Source organism: Haemaphysalis longicornis, unplaced genomic scaffold (assembly GCF_048455015.1).
Source record: "Haemaphysalis longicornis isolate Haplotype H1 unplaced genomic scaffold, Haemaphysalis longicornis Haplotype H1 scaffold_1, whole genome shotgun sequence".
In the NCBI taxonomy this organism is placed as follows: Eukaryota; Metazoa; Arthropoda; class Arachnida; order Ixodida; family Ixodidae; genus Haemaphysalis; species Haemaphysalis longicornis.
The window spans coordinates 456442784-456469041 of record NW_027526203.1 but is presented as its reverse complement, the minus strand read 5'-3'; the positions used below and the strand labels follow the sequence as shown (position 1 = coordinate 456469041).

The following is a 26258-nucleotide window of genomic DNA, read 5'->3' as shown; positions in this document are numbered from 1 at the left end:
ATAGACTGTAAGCAGTGCATGCTTTGTGTTCTTAACCACAATGGTCACCTAAATATATACCTTGTCGAAATACTGAAACGTGCACAGCAGAAAGCCACGCGAAAAGAAAAATGAACATAGACATAAAAAACCCCATGCAGAAGCACCATCAGAGCAGAGTAGATCAAGCGCGAAGCACTGCAATCGTTGGCCCTCCACTGATTTGTTTTTTTGTGCCACAGCTATCGCACCATTTTAACTGGACCTATATAATACACAAATTAGCAAGTGATTGCAATCAAAGGTTTTGCTCCACTTATCATAAATGTTACTGTGCTTGGTCGCGTAGTTCAAGAAATGCGTGAAAACAATTCGAAGTTAACATGCTTGAGCGTATATTTATGATGCATAAGGACGAAAACGAACAATAAATTAACAACAATTACCAGCTCGAGTATAAATAATGTGGAGTGATTGAAAATATTACTTGTTCGCTGCCTTACTGTCGTCGAACGTGCTGTTTGTGGGCGCAGTTTTGTTCGCGTGTTCTTTTGTGGTTTGCCGTTTTTTCGCCTGCCAACACAAACGTTCGACAGTCATTGCAAGCCGGCTGTTCTACGAGCTCACTTTTGATACACATGCGGTAAATGACTCTAAAATGTTTAGAGTGCTACTGAAAAGCGAAAAAAAGAAAGGTCCACTGGCGTATCTTTAAGAATGCGTTAGCACCTTTTTTTTCCTCCCTGGCATACATGTGGCCCCACCTGATGCGCGCTCCTTATTCTGTCTTGAGCAGCCTGCAACGTGGCGTTTCTCGCACGCTTCTCACATATTGTGCCAACAGTGTTTTGCGTTCTAACCTCCTCAGCGGTCAAGTTTGTTCGCTTTATCAGCAGCATTGTCTGCCGATCGTCCACCTCGTCACACGCACTCTGTCATACTCTGTTGTCTTGAATCTCCCTATGTCCGCGGATCAACGGCACAAATTTTTGCCGACAGGATCCATTAATTTCCCGCGCGAGGAAAGGTGGATAAGGTTGTGTAACACTTATCGGTTATCGGCTCCATCAGTAAGGGCGCGGCGCCAAACTATACGCACGCGTCTCCCTACGCAGGTTCAGGAGCACGGCGAAGGAAAGTCCCTGTATTGCCACTTTGGGATGCGGCTGCGCTAAATACTTCCTTAGGACTCAGAGGGCCAGTGTTACTGCACGTATAGCGTTCGATGGAAAACACCAAGTTACATCCGTTTTTTTTAAACAGCTTTTATTTCAAATCTCACGCAGCAACCTTTCCCTTTCACAGCAGCAACCTTTCCAACCTCCCCGCTCTTTGACTTTTCCTGCTCAAGCTAGACAGATAAGGATCTACCGGTGGTCTTGTGGTCAAGGCTAACAGCCCCAACACGTGAACTGTCTTCTCCTCCACTGACCCCACACGTGCGGAGGAGCACGTAACGTTCCGTCCCTCCTTCGAAGGTGAACAGTAAGGTCTCGAGCTGCGTTTGCTTGATTCTTTCGCCAAACCTGTGCCCGCGTTGCCTCCCCCTCTACTGTACTAACTTTATGTTTCTGGTGGAACCCGTTTCTGTAGCCATCTCTAAGACATTTACAATGCACGCAGTGTGTGGGACACTGTGGAGCCCAGGGTTTATGGCAATGTGAATTTATAACACGACTATTCGCTGGTGTTTACGGACAGCAGACTGCGTCATTTTTTTCACATTTCTACATATTTTATCCACGTAATCCTGTGGTGTCGTGAGCCCGATTTCAGATTGGCGAATTTCTAGCACATGTTTGGCTTTTCTGCAGATGAGCATGACGGCACGAGTTCAATTTCCAGTCGAGGTGCTGAATTCTCAAAGTAATAGTAAAATGAAAGCTCCTGTGAAAATGACGCTTGCTGCACGTTAAAAGATCCCAGGGGTTTAATCTAGCGTGCTACCTTTCTCTGCGGCGCACCTCGTTACCCGGGCCAGGTGTCGCTTTGGCTGAGAAAGGTTTCAGATTTGAAGTGCTTTGTGTGTCTTTCTTAGACCTGTGTTTCTTTGTCATTGTACGCACAAGGAAGCAGCTGACGTTACTTTTGTGTGTGTTTCAGGTCACGCCATCAAGGCCGAGCTGAGCGAAAAGTGAGTACACGGCGATCCTATGTCTTGGCACTTTCTGAAAGCTCCCGCTGCATGAAAATGCAGTTTCACTCCCGCGGGAATGAAAAGGCAGTTTTAGTAATGACTCCTGGTTTTCAAATATTTCCGCGCTAATGAAATAGTTCGAAGTTCGCGAAAACAGTAGTTTCCTGCTTGGGTGTGGGTAGGAGTGAGCCGTAGCACTGCTACTGTGAACTCCTTTCGGAACATATTTGGCAGTTCCTTGCTTGTAAGTGTGCCTATACGCAGTCCCGTTTTAAATTAAAAATGTACATTCAAGAACAAAGTTCTGCCCGCAGATCCTGAATGTTTAGATGCGATGGAGGATAAATTTTACACCCAGGGTCATTTATATGACAAGGAGACGGCTGAGAGGAGGAGTAGCGTGTAGACTTTTTCTTTCTCTTTTGGAATAGAAGAGAAGGAGCTGCGCTAGCTGATTAATAGCTGTTTTCCCCTTTAGAATGGGCGAACACGGGCCCCCACCGAAATGGCGGCGGTGGCGGGAGGAGCGATCTTTCAGGACATCTCGAGACACCCTGGCGGTGCGGCGGGAGTTTGGCGGCTCGAGTCGTTTTCGGCGCTGCCGCTTGTCGGGGGCTTTGCGGAGATGAGGAACGGCCGGCCCCGAGACGTATGGGGGGCCGGCGGCCGCAGCGCGCCACCTGCGACCAGTGATTGGCCGGCGGGGCTAGCGTGCGGAAGGCCCGCTGGTCACGTCGGCCGCTTGACGGATGAGCAACTTCCCTGCGATTTCCTCCGCCGCGGGGCATACGGGCTGGCGGGCGTTGTTTCTTCTTCTCTTGACCGCGATGCGGACCGCGTGCGACCCGAACCCGCGCGGCACTTTGAGCGGGATCACTGCTAGGCCGCTTTTCCTGCGGCGCTTGCGATTTTCGGCTTAATTATTCTCGCCGTAATTTGGGCCTCAGCCGCTGTAATTAACGGAAATGGGCCCCGACCGTGAGGGATTGAGCCCGCGGGGTTAGCGGGCCTTTGTCGCGCCCCGTTGGCCGCCGCCGTCGCCCTGCTCCTGTATTGCGGCTTCCACCGTTCGCTTCCGCCAGCGCCACCCAGCGCTGCACTGGGCGCGAAGACCGCGCGGCCGGCGTTTGCAGCGCACCAAGTCTTCCAAGCAGCGCATCCTTCTCCGCTTCGCGTGCAGCCCACTCTGCGCCCAGCCGTCGCGAAAATTGAGTTGGCACCCTGTTTGCAGACCCTCTCCTTCCGCCTACCCGGCTCTCTCTCTCTCTCTCTCTCTCTGAGCCTTTGCTCTTTCTCTTCTTCCTCTATCCTCCACCTTCTTGCTGATTGGATGATCGCGTGTCTCGGCCTCACGTAGATGCCATCTCGTCTTCTGTGTGTCGGCTTCGTTCACTTGGTTGTGCGGTGTGTGTTCTTGTACGCCCCCGGGTCGCGCCTTTTTAATGACACGCAATTCAGGAGCTGCTTCGGTGCCCCTTTTGTTGCCGTAACCACTTTGTTGACCTTTGCTTCGCAAACAGAGGAGGTCTACTTATTTCTCCGAAATACGCGCCAAATTGGACTGCTTGCGAGGCTGAGAGCTTAGTTCTTCAAGGGTATTGCACTAACTTGCAGAAGTTCAAGCGATGCCGAGTTCTCTTTTTTTACGACTGGTTAAAAGTATACCTGATAAAGGAAAAAAACTGCTGGGGTCTTCGGTAAACCTGAAGTATTTCGAAATGGGATGGTACTAATGCTAGGCGCACCGTGCTCGAAAGAGGGGATTCGCTTTCATTATACTTAAATAAAGTCAGTGGTGTAATCGTGTCGATCCCTCTTCTTCTTGACGATTTCATTAGGAGCTAAACGTCTGTCAACCTACCTTATTTTAAGAAACTGTAATAAAAGCTGTCGTATTTGAAGATATTGTTCGTACATTAATGTACCTTGGCCTCCGTTTGTTGTTCCAGCTCCCCGCCCCCCTCCATTTTTTTCCTATGGCAAAAATACCGAATATTGATGGCAAGTTCGTCATTTCTGGTACAAATTTATGTGCTACTCACTCACTATGCGCGAGAACAGGCTGAGGTCGCTCTTGCTTTGAGAATGACAGCTCTATAATGACGTGGCGAGGTCAGTTGCGGACTAGCTGCACGACTTTTTACACAGTATAGAGATGAAGGGGATTTCAAAAGATCTCTCCCAGACACATAACTGTTCAAACGCTCTTCTACCGGACGTTCACACAAAATCTGGCGAAACGGTCATTTTACCGAGCGTTTACAGCACTCTGTCGAGTCCATTGTCCCGAAGAAACTTTATGAGTGTCTGCGTTGCGCGACATGCCATGTCTGTCATTACTTATAGTCCAAAAATTCCCGTAAGAGATTAAAACAGTGCTAGTTATCGGAAAAGTATTTTGCGGGCAATTAATGGTCACAAACAACAGTGATTCTACAGTTCAAAGTCACGTGACGAGTAGTAGTCGAAAGTACACCGCAAACAACTTCAGCAGCGGTAAAGCTTGAAAAAGGCTTTGATTTGAACAGACACGTAAGGGATGGTGAGCTTTAATGCAAGACAGTGCCGTTGAAGCGCGCCATTTGCTCTTCACTGCCTGCGCGTGACGGCGCAGAACAGTGATGTAAGCACAGAATCGAAATTATCTCCCCACGTGCAGCAGGTTACTGTTTTAATGCGAGAGCATTAAACGGCCCATTGGGCGAAAGAGCCCGTGTTGGTGTCCGTAGCAGCAAAGTGACATCGAAATACCCGTTGGCCGTGACGCTTCATGTGGTACGATCAAGCACGCGCCGCTCGAGGTTAAAACGGGCGCGCTTCAGAAATGAAACACTCGGAAGAGCATGGCAACGCAGATGCTTCGCCGCAGAAGCCGTGAAGCCGGGAGGGCGTCGCGCCTCCGCAGTGGGGTGCATGGTGTCACCGTCGGAATACCGCGTGCGAAACGAAAACGAAGAGCCTCCCTTACCAAACGGCCCAGCAGTAACCAGTGATCCAGGGCGCTCGCGTGGCGCGTCGCCTCAGTCATTGCCGGCGCCTCGGCCGGTTCTGCTCCATGGCGGCGCCCGCAATACTGGAATATCCTTTCGGCACCATGTCAGAAAGCGTTCAATTGGACGTTAATGCTTTCGCATTCAGATCTGGTAAGAAGTGCTTACGGATCGTTGGACTCATTTTACTGCCAACGTCTACTTGGCACGTATACCCTTCATAAGCGAACTGAGAATGTTGCTGCCATTTGAATGAATGAATGAATGAATGATAACAAAAGTGACGCCATTTGTGCAAATTAGGTGTTTTTCCAGAAATAAGCTTTTATTTTGTTGTCACACATGATGTTGCTTGACCTGCAACCTTCATTCCAGGCGATATGTAAAATGAGATACCGCACTGAGCAATCAGCTAAGCAGACGTGCAGACGAATGTTCTATATGTGTGCTCTAGCACTCAGGTTCAGGAAGAAATGTGAAGGTGGGGGGGGGGGGGGGGGGTAAAGTCCCGCGGGAATGTTGCGAGCCAAAGAGAGCTCTCTGTACAATAGTGCGTTTTTTTCTGTCTTCATGTTAGTCACGTTATTAGTGGGTTTAACGACCTGAACTAATTTAACACACGCCCAAGAAGGCTACTTTCCAAATATTATTGTTGTGTTACGAGACAGAAAGCATAGGAAAAGATTGTACTTCGAGAAAAAAGATAAAACAATTCAGGCTCAATCAACGGCCAAGATTTGGCGATAACGGTACGAGCGTAAGCGCTCACGTGTAATCCCCATTGTGGGTGAAGAGGTTATCAGCAGCGCTTTAGTAGAGAGAACGTTTCGAAGGATCCGGCGGCTAAGTGCATAAAAGCACAAAGCGACGTACATTCCTGAATCTTTTGTCCGCAGAGTTCGTGTTTTGATTTCTCGTTCTTTTTTTGTTGAAAGCACGAGCGAGAAAAACCGCTGTGCAGAAACCTCGCTTCGTTTATATTGATTTTGCTCATAAATACTCCGGGAAGCAAAACACGCTTCGTATGGTGTTGGCTGTCAAAGAAGCGTGTCGTTGAGGGGCTTCCTCTATGTTACCCTCACTTTAGCCTTCGCAAGCGCTCTTAAGACAGGCAACACCAAGATTTACCACACGGACGAAAAATTGCGCAGTTTTTACGCTTTCCTCATCAGTCTATTAAACGGGAGTGCACTTTGAAGATTACCGCCCCCGCTATAGCTGCAACGACCACGCATATATCTAATCTCTCAAAGAGAGAAGAAAAGAAGTCTTTAGTGCTGTTAAATGCATTGCAAGCCACCGAAAATATTGACAGATGAGAAATCCGACAACGGTAACTGGAGGACACACGGGTAATAAATCTTCTTCGTTTTGAAACATATGAGGACAAATAGCAGGTGGTCCCATCCGATAACTACATCTTTTTCTTTTTCGTATTCAAAACCGTGGTGCGGCTTACGTCTAGCTGTATTTTTCTGTATGGCATGTATGCGGGCTAAAAAGTATTTTGAAATCTGTTTCTTGTTTGAGAGTAATTGTAGTTGCCAAAAACATGCATTATGTCTGCTTTCCGTGTGGTCGGCGAGAAATGTTTTCAAACAATAAACTGTGGGGAATGTCTTGTGCATATTTTTTTTACAACGCAAAATAAATGCGGCGCAGCTTTCTCAATTCGAGAGGCGCACCGAAATCGCAGCTTGTAGCGCAGTGTGCCATGTAAAGCGTTGTCGCGACGCGTCACGAATTCTCTCTCCCACAAAAGAAAAAGCTACGTCACGGATTTCTACGTGTTGCTGGGTCACCGCTTTACGAACTCAATTGACCACAGAGGGTCGGGTCCAGCCACGTCGAGCCCTTCAGGCAGTATGTGACGCCATTCGGCATGGTACGCCGCAGGACCGGCCGATATTGAAACCGAAACTAGCGTGCGGAAATACTTTCCACAACAAAAAGAAAGCAATGCTGTGAGATTCTGGCGCGCACATATCTGTGTTAGAACATATTTATACCTCACGCGTTGATGAAAAAAAGGACAGCAGTGCTAAAAGATTTGATACCTAAACTACTCTAAATTCCCCAGCTTTTGATGCTGATGATGCCACTTCCCCTGCTACTGAGGCCGTTACCGCAGCGACCCCATCCTGCCGATCCCCTCGCTTGCTTGGCTTAAAAGCCATCTCAAACGGTAATCTGAGGCGTGCATAAAATTATCCGCGAGCATTGCGTAAGACAGTGCATTGGTGTAGGCGCAGTCTGCTCGATTGGTGAAGTCTGCGCATCTTTTGCTGCTCCAGAGTTGGTCCAGCGCGTGCGTGTGAAGCATTCCTTGGCGGGCATAACGAGCGATAACAAAAAAGAAAAAAGAAAGATAGGAAACCAGAAAACCGGGAGACCGCTATTAAGCCGCTTTAACAGCGGCGGCTATTGGTTGCAACCCCCGCCCCCCGGTGCTCCTTTTTTTCTTCTTTTTTTGCTGAATTTCAGCATTTTAGTGGAACCCTTCAAAAAAACTCCTCATGCTGTCATGAAATATTGTCCAGGAAATGCATCGACAGGCTTATTTTGAAACCGTTTTTGTTTTTGCGACAATGACTTCTCCCTGCGTTTAGTTCATGCACTCGAAACTCAGCAACCCTCCCACTCCACACACATCCGCAAAAAAAAAAAAAAGAAAGAAAGAAGATCGTTCTTGTTCCCTTTTCTTTGCTTTCGTTATATTTTTTGTTCTGGAGAAACGCCCAGAGAAGCTGCTGGGCGGGCACCATTTTACGTCAGTTAGCAACAAGTTGCGTATCAAGACCGCAATCAGAAGAGGTAAGAAGAAGAAAAAAAAAACGGTAGAAAGAGGGAGCACCATCTAGCGGCGTCATTACTCTGCAAACCCGACGTATGCATCGGCGCGGTCTTGTTCAAGGGGAAGGACATACAGTTCCACGTCTTGTCGTGGCTTTCAGTAGTTCCACTCTGTAAGTGTCACCGTCATTACCAGAGGAGGAAAAAGGCACGCCAACCTTCCGTGTTGATTTTTTTCTGCAAAGCTAGCGTGTCTTGTACTAAGTTTTGAGATCCCTGACAAGGCACGGCTTGATCAGGCTCGTTTGCAATACGCGCGCCGTCCAATGGACGCGTTTTGTTCGCGGGCATATACCCGCCTTCTAGCCCGCTCTCGAGGCTTCTCATTACGAGAGCCCCTTTTTAACCTCCCGCGCCAGTCGCGAATGCAAGGCGGGCTACTTGTTCGAACATAAAGAGCGCTCCACGGCTGTGAAGGAAGACGAAGAAAAGCGGTCGCCAAATAGAAGGAAGAAAAGAGAGAGAATTGCGAGTGGAGTTCAAAGCCGCCCGCGTGCTGCCTTTGATCACGGCCTGCTGGCGAAGTCGCCTGAGACGAAGAACGGAGGGTAGCGGCAAAGAGAAAGAATGTGGAGGCACCGGGCAGGGACATTAGACGCCATTAGCGCGGCGCTCTCGAGAGAGCGATTCTCGGTGGCCATCGCTGCCTGCGCGACACCGCCATCCTCGTGGTCAGCTGCACGTGGCGGCAGCGCCCCTCGTTTCTTCTGCTCGCGCACCCTTCTTGGGCATTTTTTGTTTGGCGACAATAATAATAGTAAAACGCTGGGGTGCACTACTTTTTTTTTCCCGTAGCATGGGATGTCCTCTTCCACGGCGTTGTCAACATTGCTTGAAACGGCACTCTCGAGGCGAATGTCTCCGTGTACGCAGCTCCTACAGGAATAGTCGCCTTTGGTGAAAGTCAGGGCGCATATTTACAACATACCCGAGGGGTCGCTTGCACCCGACACGCTCACGAAAACAATACTTCAACGTGTTTTTTTTTGTCTGCGAGCGTTCCCCAAAATGCTTACTGCTGCAACGCACTTTATTATCGTTTGTCTACGAAGTCATGTACCAGGGAAGGACAGCGCGCATTACACTTTAACGTTGGGGCCTTTCCGAATATTAGTAATAATTTTGCGCCGTTGAGGCATATCATTTCTTGAGAATTATAGATGTGCAATTATGGGCTTAATAAACGATTGGTACGTTTATAAAGTGTTACCAACTTTACTCCTCGGTCTTAAGAAAACCTTTGGCACACGCACCTTGATAAGAAACCTCTGCATTTAAGGAAACCATTCTTGAGAGTACCAAAGCCTGACACACAATAAAACTAAAAAATTACTCAGCAAGTGTGCTCGAAATGCTTATTTGCTGCGACATCACGCAATGCAAAGCGTCATGCTTGCATTGCTGATGGTCTTCTTTTTTCGGGTCAAACCATGCTTCTTGAATGACCCGCTTTTCCCCCTGGGCCGTTTAGAAAGGCGCAATAAAAGTGATTACTCCTCCCTTTGAGAACTGCAAGGATTGGTCATTCAGCTGCGTTACGGTTATGCAGACAGCGGGTTTTAAGTGTACGGTGCTTCCAGGTGTTCAAAATATCCCCTCGTACAGCCGGTGAAAAAGTTTCCAGAACCCGGGTTCCCTCACCTAAATTAATTTCTCGGCAGCTAGGCCCTCGGCCCCTAGGCACCTGCTACTCGTGGGGATATGACGTCCTGACGTGAGCTGCATTACTTACGAACACGAAACAAGGCGAGAGCACGCACTAGGCTGCGGATGAATGAACCGTGATAGCTGAAACAGTGTCCTGGAGTTATTTGGCCCTGATTACACGTAAGAAATACTTCCCGCAGGGGCTTAACTGAAATGGCAGTAGTCCCACTTTCTTGAGCCGCGAACAAAGCGTTTCGTTCGTACTCGGTCTGAGCTCGACATCGGAATACCGTTTTCTCGTGAGTTCATGTCGTCGATTGCCCGGAGCCAGGTTCGCAGCTTACAACCTCGGCTCTCCCGATGCCTTGAGGCAATTTTCAGAGCGTGAGATCATCTGCAAGATTGAAGAAGTATTTTCAAGGAATGCACAGCTTCCTTCCAAGGTGGTTACAAATTTTAAGGTGAAAAAGTTTGAGCTACGTTTAACGTTTACAAAAGTTTGAGAATTTCCACCAGCACAAATAAATTTATTCAGCGGTTATTTAGTTGTTAGCATTTCTTTTGCTATATTTTTCTGTCGGACAAAGGTTAAAAGGAAGCTAGACTAAAGGTAGATGAGTTTGGTACCTCTACACATATTTAAACGCCATAAACATACACTCGTAAAGTAGCAAAATGTTCAGCTGTGCGGTTGCATGGCTTCATAAAAACTCAACGACGAAAGAAGCAATCAAAGTAAGCGCATATAATCTAGGAGGCAATCGAAACAGCCCAAAGTCACGAGTGGGTCTACCGCAATTTTTAAACACATGTAAACTCTAAACATTTCGGCGTGTACAGAAAATAACACCAATAAGTGTTCTAAATCGGAAGGTACATGGCTGAGGTAAAGTGCGAGGAACAAAACTGCACTGTGTAGGTTGCGAAAATTCGAGGCCTGTGGAAGAGTATGGTTATATTATATATTTATTAGCTTAGTGGTTCAATACCGCATCTTTATGAGTCGCAGTTGATTCTTTTAACGGTAGCTTTCAATTTGTGTGATAATTCGGTGTACGCTTGTATTTTAAACCAGAGTGTTATGTAGTACTTCATTTCTGAACATGCACTGCGAGGATTTAAAAAGTACTCATGGTCGACCTTCAATGAGTAATATTGAAGAATGAAGCTGCAGTATACTTAAACTGCATCTGTCCTCTTCAAATTTCTGCGGTATACGTAATGGTTCAAGTCCAAAAGATTATTTATAATATCATGGCGCAGAGCACCTTCTTAATTCAAATCGTGAGCTGGCCCTCGTGATTAGACTATTTCCTCCCGTTCGTATAAAATGGCTGGTCTTTCGGGTGGGTGCATAGAAACAAAACCACAGGTATTTTTTATAGTGCACGCCTTTGTCATTATTTTACGATTATAGCTTTGTTCTTTCTTTTTGATAACCAAGCCATCCTGTAGTAAAGTATTCAGGCAGCCACGTTGCTTTAATAGGTGAGAAGCACTAGCTGAATAGATGGCTAGTTACACATTTAAAAAGACCCTGTAGAAGGGCTCACTAAACACTTCCACTTATTTCTTGGCGTCTGAAAGCACTTCGAAAAATATAATTATCGTCAATACAGAGGGATACTCCGTTGTTTGGTTGATTGTGGGGTTTAACGCGCCGATGCAACGCAGGCAATGAGGCGCGCCGTAGTGGAGGGCTCCGGATTAATTTTGACCGGATTAATTTTAATTTTGGGGGATGTTTAACGTGCGCCGAAATCTCGTACACACGGGCGTTTTGCTTTTCGCCTCCATCAGAAAAGCGGCCGCCGCGGCCGGGAATCGAAACCGCGACCTCGTGCACACCCGTTGTTTGCTCGTCGCACCAGGTATCACTTTTTTATCACTGTCGTGCTTTTGCTGCTTTTTATAAAGTGAGAATCGCTTTTTTTTTTATTGCGGTAACTGAAAGTAGGCCGGCCATTAGCGGAGATATTGCTTACGTGACGTCGCATGAGCGCACAAAGAATTCTCGAACTTTAAAGAACGCTTGAAGAGAAAGATAACTATTTTGGGTGAGTTTCAAAATTATTTGATATGTGTAGAAATATCGAGCTCAGGTACTTCGTGGCTACGTAATCTGAGCACTGAGGGCGTTTATTGCCGAGGTTCTAAATGCGTTCGGGATGTAAAAAAAAATAATAAAGAACCGTTTTAGGAATCACGCCCATATAACACGTGAAAACAACCTTCCTCCTCACTGTTCATCTTCTTCGCAGCGTAGATAGAACTTCTGCCAGCGTACGTGATGAGGCTCAGCTGCGAGGCAGACAATAAAAAACAAAGATAAGCGAACCGGTAGGACTCGAGCCTGGGACCTCGGACCGCCACCCAGGCGCGACGTCAATGCTCTCCAGTGTCGAAGCTCGGTACAGCAATACCGGGTGCTGCGGAGACGTGTGTGTTATTAGTCACTACAGCTTCGTGCTGCCCGTGTGCACCGGTTTGGCTGTGAAACACAGCGCGAGTTGGTTGTCACTTATTTCTACGTTTCTCCCTTTTGTCGAAAGTGGCGCGCTGTTTTCTGTATTTGCTAATTGTCCTCGCGTCTCAGCTATATTTGGTCGGTCCCGAACCGCGCGCCTGTACGCCATCAAGGTCGGCGGCGCGCGCATGGGCGCGCTGCAGCCCCTGCTCGTGAGCACGCCGTGCGCAGTTTGCTCGACAAATGCGAATTTGATCTCTTCTCGATCGAGTTGCCCGGAGTGGGCGCAAGCACCGCTCCGCCGGCGGAGAGATTGCACGTCCACGCGGCAGCCCCGGCGCTCCCGCGGGGTCATTAGGGGCCCGTTGGAGTGGCCCTTCGTGCGAATACACTCGCCGCCGCACGCAGATTGTGTGCACCGCGGTGGTCGCACGTGATGCATATTTCTGCCCCCCCCCCCGCCCCCCCTCCCCCCCGGGCTCCACCTCTGTGCCAGGTACACGCTCTCTTCCCGGCATGCATTTGCTTCTCCCTTTCAAGAAATGTCGGGGGAACTTAGTCGGTTAACCGGATCGAGCTTCTCAAGTTGACCAGGACTACCTGGGTGCAGCGGGGGTACAAATGGGTACTTAATGAGTCAGGCATTGACAAACGTAGGCCCTTAGGCTGGCCTTACAAAAACTAATGCATAGCCTCTCGGTCGGCTGTACGTTACACGTGCCTCTCGGCTGGCGAAATTACAAGACAATGGCATCGATAACGCCGCAAGTGTGAAAATACTGCTTATGCAAAATAAAACCGCACAACGAAAGTTAAAACTCTCCCTAAACAAGTCTGGGACCGGCAATTACAACATGCCTTGTCGCACACAATTCAATGTTCTACGGGTAATCACTTCAGTCACATCTGCTGCCGGAGCCTTAGATATTCTTCCAACCTTCTTGGAATGAGTTGAACAACAGTAGAGCTATTAATTTACTCATGGAAAGTCAGCAAGATTGACAGAACAAATACGGGACAAAAGCAGTAAAGAACGCAATGAAGCTAATGCGCATTTTTGTAGTTCATATCACTGTTTTATTTCGTTATCTTCTCCGATTTCGGAGCACATGTTTGGCATCCTACACACTAAACGTTTTTACACCCTTATTTCTCGAGAAGGGTGTAAACATCTTGTCCCATGGCACGCACCTATAAAAAATGTTCCATCTAAAGAAGGGTGGGTGTAAGGATGAAAAAACGAAATTACGCCCATCTTCCCGCGAGGGAACCCTGATGTGATGCGACGCATCAGGGGGGAGCGTTTGGACCGACGCTGGTATTGGATTGCGTCAGTACACTCGCTGAAGGGACTGTCGCTTCCATCACGTCTTCATCGGAAGATGTTGCACGGAGGTATCGTCAAGCAAAGTCAAGTCAAGTGCGAGAGCGAGCGCTGGACTGATCCGGCGCCGTGCGCTCCCCCGCTTATATTCCCGCTTTTGAAAGTAGAGGAGCCGGGGGGGAGAGTCGCGCGCATGCGCACACATGCGCGCACCCAGAGCAGCGAAGCGCACACGCGCAGCTGTTGTTATGATAATGAGACGGAGTGAGAGTGCGCACACATGCGCGCACCCAGAGCAGCGAAGCGCACACGCGCAACTGTTGTTATGATAATGAGACGGAGTGAGAGGGTTACGCACAGCTGTCGGAGAGAAGAAAGGGGGAGAGTTGCGCATGCGCAGGGGGTGTGCGGACGCCGACGCCGGAGGGACATGCCCCAGAGCAAGAGATGCATCGCATCTAAAAGGGAGGGCTTGGGAACACCCTACAATATGGGGGGGAGCCGGCGAAGCTACTCGTGGCAATTGGGAAATTGGGATCGGCTGAGATCGCTGCACGATGTACAAATACATTCAGCATGCACACTTTTGCTACAAATGAAGTAAGCAAGAAAACCAACGGTAGGCATGGTGAGAGCGAGTGTGTGCTTACGTTACCTCACAAATACATCCGCTTTCCTTCCTTTTATAGCCAGCAGAGGAAAGTCATTTGCTGGAGTAGGTGGTATTGTCGCAAAAATGAATTATTTTAGTTCTAATTTTGAAGTTATGCATTTGAATGTTAGTTACCATATACACGTCAGCATGCAGATTTGCAAAAAAACTTTTTAATTGTGATGCGGAGAGGAAAAAAGTGCTGTTGTTATTATGTTCAATAATGCGCATGTTTTCTTGTCTTCTTGTTTTATTGTTAAAAAAATAATTGCTGTTTTCATTGATTACTGTATGAACCCCCCCCCCTTATGTAATGCCCTCGAGGCCCTTAAGGTATGTAAATAAACAAATTAAAATAAATAAATACGTCATGCAATTTTATTGCCTATCAAACACTTATCAAACATCCCTTCAGCACCCTCCAGGAAGGATGTTCATTATTTGATCACCCTTTTCTATGTGTAAAACGGTGTTGGCACAAGAAAAAGATGGGTGTGACCACCTTACAACATTTCTCACGGTTTTTGGAGAGGACTAAAATTTAAAATGTTTAGTGTGCACATTCGGATACTCATTTTTTATTACCTCAAACAATCAATTTTATGCCACAAGCAGGCATAATCGCGTTGTCAGTGTACTTGATTTACAACTATTTTTAATTCTCATCAGTTCTAGCAAGAAAATAACGTTCAGGCGACTGACACTGATTGGTGAATTGTATAATTATCGCGTATAGTGTTAATAGCATAGCAATCATTTCATTCAGATATGTAGGGAGCCGTACTGCTCCGATAATAGGAGCTGCGGGTGGGGACTTGATCATTTCCCACGAGCGCGGGGGTGTTTTGTACGTCACGGGGTTTAGAACGATGTGCATGGACCTAATTCACTTACAAATGAACACAGATTTCCAACTATTTCAAGGCCCAACAAAAAACTGAGTGTTCAGTCGGCCACAACGCTTCTTGCTTCACAGAACGGGTGTAATTACACCCATAACTAAAACAACGGTGTTCGGACCCAAAGAAACAGGGTGTAACCACCTACTACGACCTTAGGTAATGCAGTAAAAGCTCGTTAATTCGAACTCGAAGGGAACCATAAAATTGTTCGAATTAAGCGGAGTTCGAATTAGCGGGAGGGCGCCAGAATGAATGCACATCGCGCCACACTGCGCGGTCAGAAAATGAAGAAGCCACCGCTGGACTCGTTGTCGCGAATTAGGCGCTACTACACGTTTGTGGCCGGTGATTTCGCAAATAATGTTCATGGAGCTTGAACAGCGAATGAAATTAATGGATCAGTCAGCCGTAATGTCGAAATAATAACGCTTTTTATGCGCGAAAACAAGTTTGTTTAGTAGGCAGGGTCGAGGAAATGAAAATAAAAAGTAATCGGTAATATGCATTTGCTTGCGTTTCTTCTGTCACGACTCCATGAGAATTCTTGGAACTTGTGGATGGGCTCCAGCGCAGCGTCAGAATTCTCATCTGCTGAGAAATAACGTGCTGCAACATCCATACCGCTGCTTTGCATGCATCTCTAGTAAATTTGGTTTGGTTTTCAATTGGCAACACATTGTAACCACTCTGGGCCGACTTCTTATCCGACGAGCGACGGAAACCAGGGGATCCCAGTTCGAATTAATCGTTCTGGATACCGACGCGTTCGATTTCGAAAGCACATGTATCTATATGTGTTTGTTTGACTGTGGTATAAACGTTCAGCTGCTACCGCAGGTCCTGTGTTGTCCCCCATTTTTCTACGCCCGTCCTCTCGGCACTATTTGACCAGAATGGACGTAGTTTTAAATGGGATGCTTACGCAACGGAGGGCCGCCGTATGCTTATTAAAGCGAAGCTTTTATGCCTCACTTGCGCCGTAGATCGTAACACAAAAAAGCACTGCAGGAAAGCCAACTTTACAAATCGGTCTCCACAAAGGGCACGTGATGATGACGGTGAAACGTGAATCACCTCAAGAAAGAGCGCTTCCCCTGGTCGGGGTTGAACTGAAGCCGACTTCTATCCGACTGCACCATTCTGACACGGTCGAAGCAGTTTGTCTTTTGGACTTTGAGCCAGGTTGCATGCGGCAAAGCTTCGCGTTTTAACCATCTTGCTCTTCAGAAAGGGGCTTTTATTTCTTCAGTTGCGCCTTACGCAACTCCGCTTCGCAGAGAAAGGGGTAACCAAATTCCGCTCCTCAGCACAGACCACGCGATTCATTTCTTCTTGTTTTCGCTTGTGGAACTTGTATTTTAAGGGAATAAAAATAACCACGCATATAATAACCACTCAGATTTCGAATAGTCGTGCGTCAGCATGGAGTAATGCATACCCAGCTTTTATCAATCACGACGGGTCAGACGTCCAAGTTAGTGCCACAAGAAGGATGGACCCTGTCAGATGCGAAACGTTAAGATCAGAACATGCCTCTTCCTCGGCTGCCCACTGGGGTTGAAATAACGGCTAAATAGATAGACAGCGTTGCTCCACTCCGCAGGCATCTGATCTAATGGCAGGCCACGCACGCTGAGACGCGTGTATGATCAGCAGGTATGAGCGCAGTCTTTGATCCTGGCAGCCAGATTGCGCCGCATGGGTCGGAGGCTATGCCCTCCTCTGGTCGTGGTTGCTTGCCTATTTGGTTATGAACACCCTAGACGCGTTATAGCAACTTCAAACAGGCAGGATCATGATGTCTGCGATTTTTTTCCCCAAGAACACGGCATCAGTTAGCGACCAGTTCTGCGAAATCATCGGTTCTTTCTGAAATCTAGAATTTAACGCACCAAAGCAGCACTTGGAACATGATGGACGTTGTTGTTGGATGACTGCAGCTGATTCAGACTACCTGCGATTTATTTATTGATTTATTTATTTATTTATTTATTTATTTATTTATTTATTTATTTATTTATTTATTTATTTATTTATTTATTTATTTATTTATTTATTTATTTATTTTTAAGATACTGCTCATTCCTTTTCGGGATTTTCGCACGAAGGCCATGGGAACTAAAATACGCATGGTTTTCAATTCGCGTTACATGGATGCTTTTAATGTAATAGCCATATTTTGGCACGTAATATCGACTTCATTCATAAGGTAAACAAAAAAGAATATGGTTACCGTGTCAGCAAATGACTGCAGTTGGAAAAGGGTCGGACAATAAAGCCATTCAAAACACAATCGATTTCAGCAAAAATGATATCGCTGACGACATATTACGGTCGAGAACGTAAGTGTTCTTGAACGAGGGATATAAATTTACTTTAAAAATTGCTGCTAGCAAGCAATGATGAGATATTATTATATGTCTGGCCGGAGGGAGAGAGAGAGAGAGAATAAACTTTAATTAATCCAGAAAATGCTTCAGAGAGGCGTCCTCCTTCCAGGATGCCTTGAGCTCGGGCCGCGTCGACATCCCTTTCGATCAGGCGCAGCTGATCTTCGAGGCCGGAGCTGGCCAAGGCTCTCTCCCGAAGCTCCGTGGAAAGGTGGATGTTAGGGGGGTCTAGGGTGGATGTGTCTGAGAGTCCCAGGGTCTCCACAGAAGCGGCAAAGTGGAGAAACGTGTGTCCGGTCAAAGAGGTGTAGTCTGGTGGGAGGCAGCACAGGTGCAGCATCTCAATTCCTGGCCGGAGGGAATCTCCCCTCTGAGATATTAAACTAAGGAATTAAGATATTATCAGGCCCGCACTAATAGGCTTTTTCCCCTTTCCGAAATATGGTCGCCGCGTTCGTTAAGTGAGCCCGTGAAGTTACGCGGAGCAACAGTATGCTGTACTGATGCACCATTGGGTTGCGTAGGGGGCGATTTATTATTTCGCTAGTTGAGATATGGGGTACTATCCATACCATATGGCACACCATTCGAGACTTTTGATGTTTAATCATTCAGAAAAGGGTGACTCAAATATTATAATAAAAAATGACATCACATGGCGCACACGATAAGAAAAAAGGGTGTGATAGTTTCTCCCTTAAGGGTAAAACAGGAATGTATCATATATTGCTCCCTAAGAGGTAGAAAGATTCTCCCTTTAAGGGGTAGGAGCGCGTTTCTCCCCCTAGCAATGGAGGAAGATTTCCCCCTTTCGTGAGCTAATGGAGGAGCGTTCCTCCCCTGGTGGCGCTACCCGAGCAATGCTTGTTATGCTAGAACGGCCTAGCGAGCTGATCGGTTTGAGAATCGAGGAAGTACAAATAGGTAGGTACGGTGGTTGTGTGCGCCTAAAATGCGCTAAAATACCCAAAACATTACGTACCGCGCACCAGAACTGCGGTTAGCAAGCCATGACGCCAATCGTATACGCGCGGCTTGCAACCGTCGCGCTAAGCGCTCTGTCTACGCGCTTAGCGCGAACGCGCCGCTGTAAACAGAGCAGAAGTCATAACGATTGCATTCAAAATGCTGCCTTTATTTCCCAAACGCCTGTAATTCCTGCCTTTCAATGACTCACGAGATCACAAACATCCAATGCGGCCGTTAGAGAACGACTAGTTGTTGTTAGTCGCCTTACCTTTCTACAACCGATGCATCAAAACGCAGATCGTCTGCAATCATGCACCTCAGCGCAAAGGCGGTGCAGGCGGCACAAAAAACGAATCCACCGCATCCGTCCGAGCAAAGAGATGGCACTGCTCGCCATCTAGCGAGCTCGAACGGCTGGAATCGTAAAAGTTTAAAAATGATCGATAGATAACGCAAAAAAACAGTTGGGGAGGAGCAGGGGCAGCTACTAAGCATCACAATCAGTGGGCGCTTACATCAAGGCGTTTCCTCTATGGCTAACGTATATATAGCAACATTACAGAGGCCGCACGCCGGCGGGCACAAATTGGGAAGAAACATAGCACAACACAGCGACATACACTTCATTTAATACATTGTCAACGCACAATACATGCAATAGACAACAGCGCAAGCATAATACACGTATACATACACATTGCACAACACATAGCACACTTTTCACGTGTCCGCAAAGCACGAAGCACAACTACACCTTAAACGGCCACAAAGTATTTATAACACTGACTGCACAGCGTGCAAATAGGAACAATGAGCTTGTTGTTTGTTTCGAATAACCCACAGCAATGCGTGAGCCTCAGCTGTGTTTTGCTGTTTCGTCAAATGTAACACCGTGGAATTGCAACCTTTTATTAGTTTCAGGTTTTGTAAGAAGTAGTAGAAAGCTTAAAGAAGAAAAAAAAACGTGTAACGAAACAGTACGACGGGTATGCTTGAGTGATGACCTTGCCTTCGCTCTTTTAGCGAAGAGCGCACCGCTGGTCTGGCAACCATTCAGAGACGCCAGCCGAAATGCTACCGATGCTACTAGTATGGTCCCAAGAAAGAATTACTACTAGTACACTGTACCAATGCTACTGCAGGGGTCTTTTTGTTGTTGGTCACTGATGCATCAATATGCTGCTGTCCGAGCTCGTTGATGAAGAAATGGGCAGATTAGTATAATCGCTGCCCTCTTTTACGCCTTGGGAGTGAGTAGAAAGCGTCCACAATGCGGTGGTAACGCTGAACTGGGCGCAGGCGAGTCGTACCCAGCAAGCATGCAGCGGCTACCACGGTATGTGCGCGAAACACACGGCTGGAGAAGCGTCGTTTGTGGGCCGAGCACATGGGGATAAGAAAAAAAGTGAGAGGACAAGGAAGCACCACATTGCAGGGGCGATGTTGCACAGAATAATCGCGTACGCCCTGTCGGCGAAAGCCGTTGTGCAACGAAGAACAGTTTCGTTATCCGCGTCGACGCCGACGGCAGATCGCAGACGACAGGGAAGAATGTATGCTCCCCTTGTCCGTGTTTCGTAGAGGCCGTACAGAGGGCGCTACGTGTAATGAGCTGAAGGGAGAAACTCGCTAGGCTGGGGGAGATAACCCGCATTTTTCTCCCTTTTTCTACCCTTTTTTCTAAGAGTGCAGGCGAAAAAGAATCCGTTCTTTTGTCCGAATTTTGTCCGAATCCGAATTTTGACGACGTCGAAATTCGGAAATAAATCGTCTTTTTCGATGACACGTTATCGCGAGATTTCAAAGTTGCACATCGCAGTTTTATATTCACTATGGGTTACTAGACGTAACGAGAATGAAAAAATTGGAAACCACACAGCGAGATCGGTGAAAATTCTTCCATGCTCCAACCAGGGAAGAAAAGAGAAAAAAGAATGTGGTGAGGGCAAAGCGCTACGAGATTGATTGAAATATGATTCTTGTATAACAGATCCTCCCACGATGTTAGAAAGGCTTAAGGTTTTGCCAAAGGGTTAAAAGTAAACGTGTCTGTCGTTTGGCGCTGATGGGAATCGACAGTGCGCGGAAACTCCGATGGGAGGGTTCCAGCATCGCTATGCAATCTGGAAGGTGATAAAAGAGTAACGACAGCTGGCAGCGATACTCATAGACCCTCACTTCAAAGGAAACAGGAGAAAAAAAAACTACGTTTACAGCGTTGTACTGACGCCCACAATATTGTCACAAGGAAAAGATGAAACAAAAAAAAACGTTTAAAGTGACGTTGATATATACGAGATCACAGAAACACAGCGAGAGCAGACAAGAGACGCAGTAGAGCTAATGTTTCAGACGATAAATGCTTGGAGTGTTGCAACGGCCGCCGACGGAACGCTCGTTTATATGACATGTAAACGAGTCAGTCTTCTTACGCGCCTTTGAGTTGCATCTGGGATATTAAGGGCCTACCCAATGCATCCTTTACTGGCGAAAACAAGAAGACTGCTCCAGATTTTACTGCAGCATGGTAGTTCCAGTAATGTTCTACGTGGATAGACGCTTTCGTAACGAGTGGCGGGCAGTGAGTGAAGCTGTAACTTCGACTCATTTGTGTGTTCTGCTAGAGCGCAGGAACATGTAATTGTTTGGCTATAAAAAAGTCCAAATCTCCTCCGTCTATCGACGACGATGGTTGAAACGCGAAGCTCTCTTGCGGCGAAAATAAAACGGCGAAGTTCCAAAATCAAAGCCGCTACAATCAAAGTCGGAGCGTCAACGACCAAAGTGCAAACCTCCTGAGAGTCAAAGTCCAAGCGCGAACGATCAAAGGGCAAACTGCCTGCAAGTCCTAGCTCAGATGGCAGAAAACGAATACTTCACGAGAAAGCTGAGCGCCCCCCCCCCCCCCCCAACCCTCCGCCCACCCATCAACTCTCCCAAACTCCAAAATCCAAATTGCCAAAGTCCACTTCAACTCAGCCAAAGGCCAAAGCCAAACTCAGACTTCAGCAAACGGATCCCTCACGAGAAAGCTGAGCGCCCCCACTCCCCCTTCCACACTCCTAAAGTCCAATATCCAAACTACTGAAGTCCAAACTTAGCCAAAATTCAAAGCCAACGCCCGCGCAACGAACCCAAAGTAAATGCTTAGCGACCCAGATACGGTGACGGTGCAATTCATGACGAAAACAAAAAGTAATGATGGCGCAGTTGCACAGACGTCAGCTTAATAACGCGAGAGACCCCCCAGGCGGCACAGAAAGTGTGCCCCAAGGCCGGCCAGTCTATGGCCGCTTTCTGGCATGTCCGGCCAGCATCCAGGTTCTGGCAGCCACTGATCATGCGTTGAACGGCCAACATTCGGCAACCAGCGCTTCGGCATTTTTCCGTCCGCCCGTGTCCGGACGCACAACGGCAGCTAACCGGCTGCCAGATATTCAGTTCTCTTACGGCTGCCGATGTTGAGAAAGAGAACGGCCGAAGTACGGCCTTAGGGCATCCGTTTTTTCTTCGGGAAGCGGTAATCGGCCGAAGCACGGCAAGCGACCGGCCACAGAATATGCGTATTCTTGCGGCAGTTGGTGTTCGAAAGGAGACCGGCCGGAGCGCGGCTGCCGTGCATTCGTTGTTTCAACGGTGAACCGCGCGTCCGGCGGACGTACGTTCTCAGAATATACGTTTTTCATTCGGTTAGCTGTCCTCGGCCGAATTACGGCAAGCGAATGGCCACAGAATATTTGGCAACCGGTGTTCAAGAGGAGACCGGCCTACGTAAGGTATCTGGTTATACGTCATTTTTTCGGCAAACGGCATACAGCCGAACAACGGCTCGCGCCTGGGCGCCGAGAATTCATGCACAGACGTGTTTGGAAGGAGGCCGACCGGATTTTTCCTGGGGGTTGAAAAAGCCGTTAGGGAGCCGAACGACGGGGACGCGTTTTTCATCCGCTCCGTGTTTCTACTTTTTAAATTAATGAACATCGTTTGTCAAACAGTAATGAGTGTTCTCCGTGAACGGGCAAGGTGCAAGGACTCACTGGAAATTAGCAGGGAACCTTTTAGGCCATCGAAATGTCATTTATTGCCACAAGAAGACTGTGCCACACCGATGGGTGAGCTAAGCCTCGCCAGTCATCGCCGCTACCACGCCTCTGCCGCCGGCTTCGTCGACGCATCAGCTCGAGGCTATTCGCCCGCTCAAGAAATGGAGAGCATTGGAGACATCGACCCGCCAGAGATGTCCGATCCGAGATGGAGATGGTTCACCAAAATAACTGGCCTTCAAGGGCCTCGAGCAAGCGGCCACCACGCAGGAGCTAAACCGCCACCATGTCAAGGACTCCCCACCAAAGAAAGGCAAGTGCGAGCAAAAGCGCAAGTTATTCTGCTTACAATTAAACTGCGACAAGCAATTTTGCACTATGTTGTTGGTGATAAACGTAGAAGAGACTCGCTCGTGCATTGTTAGGATCAACTTCATGCCCTGCACTATGTTACATCAGAGGATTTTAAGACTGCCTATTTAGAAAAAAAATATTTTAAATTTGCGATAACAACAGAGCCTTGTCACTGACGAAGCCTAGCTGTTAATTTAGTTCCGATGTTTGAAGGTGAGCTTAGCTACTCTTAGGATATGACTCATTTGGGTAAACATAATCGCCAGAATCCTAGCAAACACGCATTTTGTCAGGATTTTCTTGCTCAACGCTGATTGTTGAGTTCCCGCACGATTTGGCTCTTGCAATAGATAAGCTTAAAGTGGTTGACTGTATATTCTTGGACTGCAAAAAAGCAAATGATGGTGTTGCATATCACCTTCTGCGTAGTACATTTCATCCTATGAACTGAATGAATCGGTTTTTGCATTGTTTTTACTATTGGCCCTATAGCTTTGTTCAAAAGTACTGTGTAGTTAACCGGACTATAGCGAATGAACGTGATTCCGTATACCTGCAGCTTTATTCGAATAACATCCTGGTGTGCTGATTCAGAGAAGTTTTTGGATGTTAAACAGTGTGTTAACGTCACCTTTACAAGAAAACCTTCATTCCAATTGGATACGTATACCGTAAATTATGCTGCTGTGACAACGGCCGAGGAATATTAATACCTAGGAGTTTATTTATGGAGTGGTTAGAGGTTAAATTGGCAGGTTCACACCATAAAAGCTACGGCTGCGTATGTTTTTGGCTTACTGAGACGAAATTTCAGTGAACCTCCATCTAACTGAAAAGAACAACCGTATTTCACTCATGTGCGCTCAATCTTGGAGTACGCATGTGTTTTCGTGGATCCCTACACCAAAGAGCTCGTTGATACGCTCGAAAACATACAGAATATGTCAGTGCGATTCGTATTAGGTATTTGGCACTCTCAACTTAGCATGAGAGAAAGTAAAAGTAAACTGAAATGGCAGGACGTGAAAGATCACAGACGAAACCACAGGTTGAACTTTTTTCGTAATATCTATGATTCGAAAACTGTTCTAGAAGGGGAGAAGTATGTCCAAGCTCCATTCTACATTTCGCAAAGTGGGACAGCTAGCTTAAAGCAAATTATTAACTTTCCTTTAAAGGTGGCGCCTTGCGCGATTCATTTTATTTTACATCAATACTGCAGTGTAATTATCTTCGACGTATGATTGCATTAACTGTTTATATTGACGATTTTCAGCGCGCTTTGTAGAATTATTTTGTTATTTTGTCTCATATTTAATGCTTAGTGTTATGTATCTCCCTTCTGTAATGCATGCAAAGGCAATCAGGCATCAAATAAATAAATAAATAAATAAATAAATAAATAAATAAATAAATAAATAAATAAATAAACTTCCAGAGGCGCAAGTTTGCCTCCGACGGGTTGAGAACCCTACGCATTCAACCTTCACCAATAAAATATTTATTGCCCTATTCGTTGCAGTATGCCAGGTTTCCTGTATGCATGCTACCATTGCTATGTTATTGGTTTGAAAAAAATTATGTAACTCTAATTTTACGCCTTTCCTTGCGTGAACACAAAGGGATACAACTGCAGCCACCTGAAGCAGGGCGTCATTCGCGACGCGTCTAGAATTTTTTTAACGTAGTATGACATTAGAAGAAAATTAAGCTCTTTTGGACTATTAAGTGGTGTGGACGTATACTCATGAAAACGACATTAAAATAGATTGAAAATGAAAGTACCTGTTCGCTCCTTCTTAGGATCAGCCCTGCGCAAGGTCATCAGAAAAGTTGATCGAGTAGAAAATGTCTTTGCAAGAAAAATAGGCAAAAACTGGACATACTTTTTTGTGAAGGAGTTATATTAAATGCTCCTGAGTGTTTTGTTGAGAACCAAAACGCTTCGTAAAGGCATTCACGCCGGTTTTATATACATCAAAATTGGTCAAGCAACTGTTATAAAAATAGTTTATATAGTCAGAGCATGAAAGTGTTCCGGAATATTGCCCTAAAAAAATTGGCTAAAAGCGGCGCAATTTATCTCTCTGAAATTCAACCCACTAAAGTATGCGCCCTCCGCCACCCCCCCCCCCCTCCTCTTTCCCCGTTTATTAAAGGTAAGCCGCCCCACAGAAGATATCAGGACCTGGACAATACATCTATTCAAGCTCTACAAAGAACTGAATATTTTCTGTGTTCAGCAGTAAATGAGGCACAGCAATTAAAGGAACGACAATTTGTGAACACTGTTTAATAAATGAATTTTGCTGTCAACTGAGGCTGGTAATTAAGCAAGGCTTGGCTGAAAGCTTGACGGCTGGTGGTTGCGCGCGAGCTCACTTTGATGTGGCAGCATTGGACCCAAAATGCTGGGTTTGTGCTGCTTCTGCACTGCGCGAATGAGTCATCTCCTTGCGCGACATGCAGTGACCGGCCTCAGTACAGCTAACGTACTGTGGCCGAATTCCAATGCCCGTAGCACGGCCGTATTTCCGGTAGCTGTAGTCCGGCTGGAGTCCGACGACCGCATCTCGGCTGTCCTCCGGCGGACGTACTTCGGTCGTACACGGGTGGCTTTAGAATGGCCGGAGCCCTACGGCTGGAATCTGGCCGTATGACCGTAAGCCGGTCGACTGGCCGACGGACACTGGCCGTTGGACAGCCATGGGAGTACGGCCGTATACGGCCAAAAGGCCCACATTTGGACATGGGCCGAACATGGCTGCCGGAAAACGGCCGGACAGAAAATCACCGGCCAAAGTACACCGGCCTGTTTTAGGCCGAACAGTCCTGTGCTGCCTGGGCCAGGTTCGATTCCGACCACTGGGAGCGTTTTTATTCTGTTATAATTAATATCATCATCGTCGTCATCATCATCATCATCAGCCTTAGGTCGTCATCGTCATCGTCATCAACATCATCAAAGGGTTACGCCCGAACCCATGAGCTGGGTGATTGGCTTCTGTTGGCTTCAGCGTGTGTTGCGAGTGCGACGCGGATGGTTTTTGCGCGAGGAAGAAGGACACGACGCTATTGACGGTGCACACTTGGCGCCGCCTCTTCCAGCACCTGCAGGGGGGCACAATCGGGAGGCATGTTTGCACGTCGGCTGCCACGAGGCCTGGAGACAGCTGGGGCGTATTCCCTCGCTTCCCTGCCACATTTTCGCCGGTGTATGCATACGACAGCTTTGGCTGACAATATAAGGCTAAACAATTTGCGATATTGTATTTCTAGCCTAGATTCTGTGTTTGCTGTTTTTGTTTTTTCCCCCTTTTGCTTCCACCTGAGCTATGCAATTGTGCTCGGTCTGCCAGCGAACGTCCCCCGCTGCATTCGTTGGCGGTCAGTGCGTTCCGCGCCGCATACTGAAATGTTTCTCTTCTTCGACTCTTGGGATTCGCTGCCTAAAACCTACTTGAAACGCAGTGGCCCCCGCATACCCAAAGATACATGCGGCGACTGCATTACGTTGAACCACTGCCTGCGTGCGTGTGTGCTTTCTTCTT

At 47.2% G+C, this 26258-nt stretch overlaps 1 protein-coding gene across 1 annotated transcript in view; it reads left to right on the top strand.

The window, feature by feature from the left end:
• The first annotated feature begins 2095 nt into the window (after positions 1-2095).
• Cpx (synaptic transmission protein complexin) overlaps positions 2096-26258 on the top strand; it is a 682070-nt gene continuing 657907 nt past the window's right edge. The window contains exon 1 of the mRNA XM_077687874.1: positions 2096-2113. The gene's annotated coding sequence lies outside the window, so the exon portion shown is untranslated. The remainder of the gene's footprint in view (positions 2114-26258) is intronic.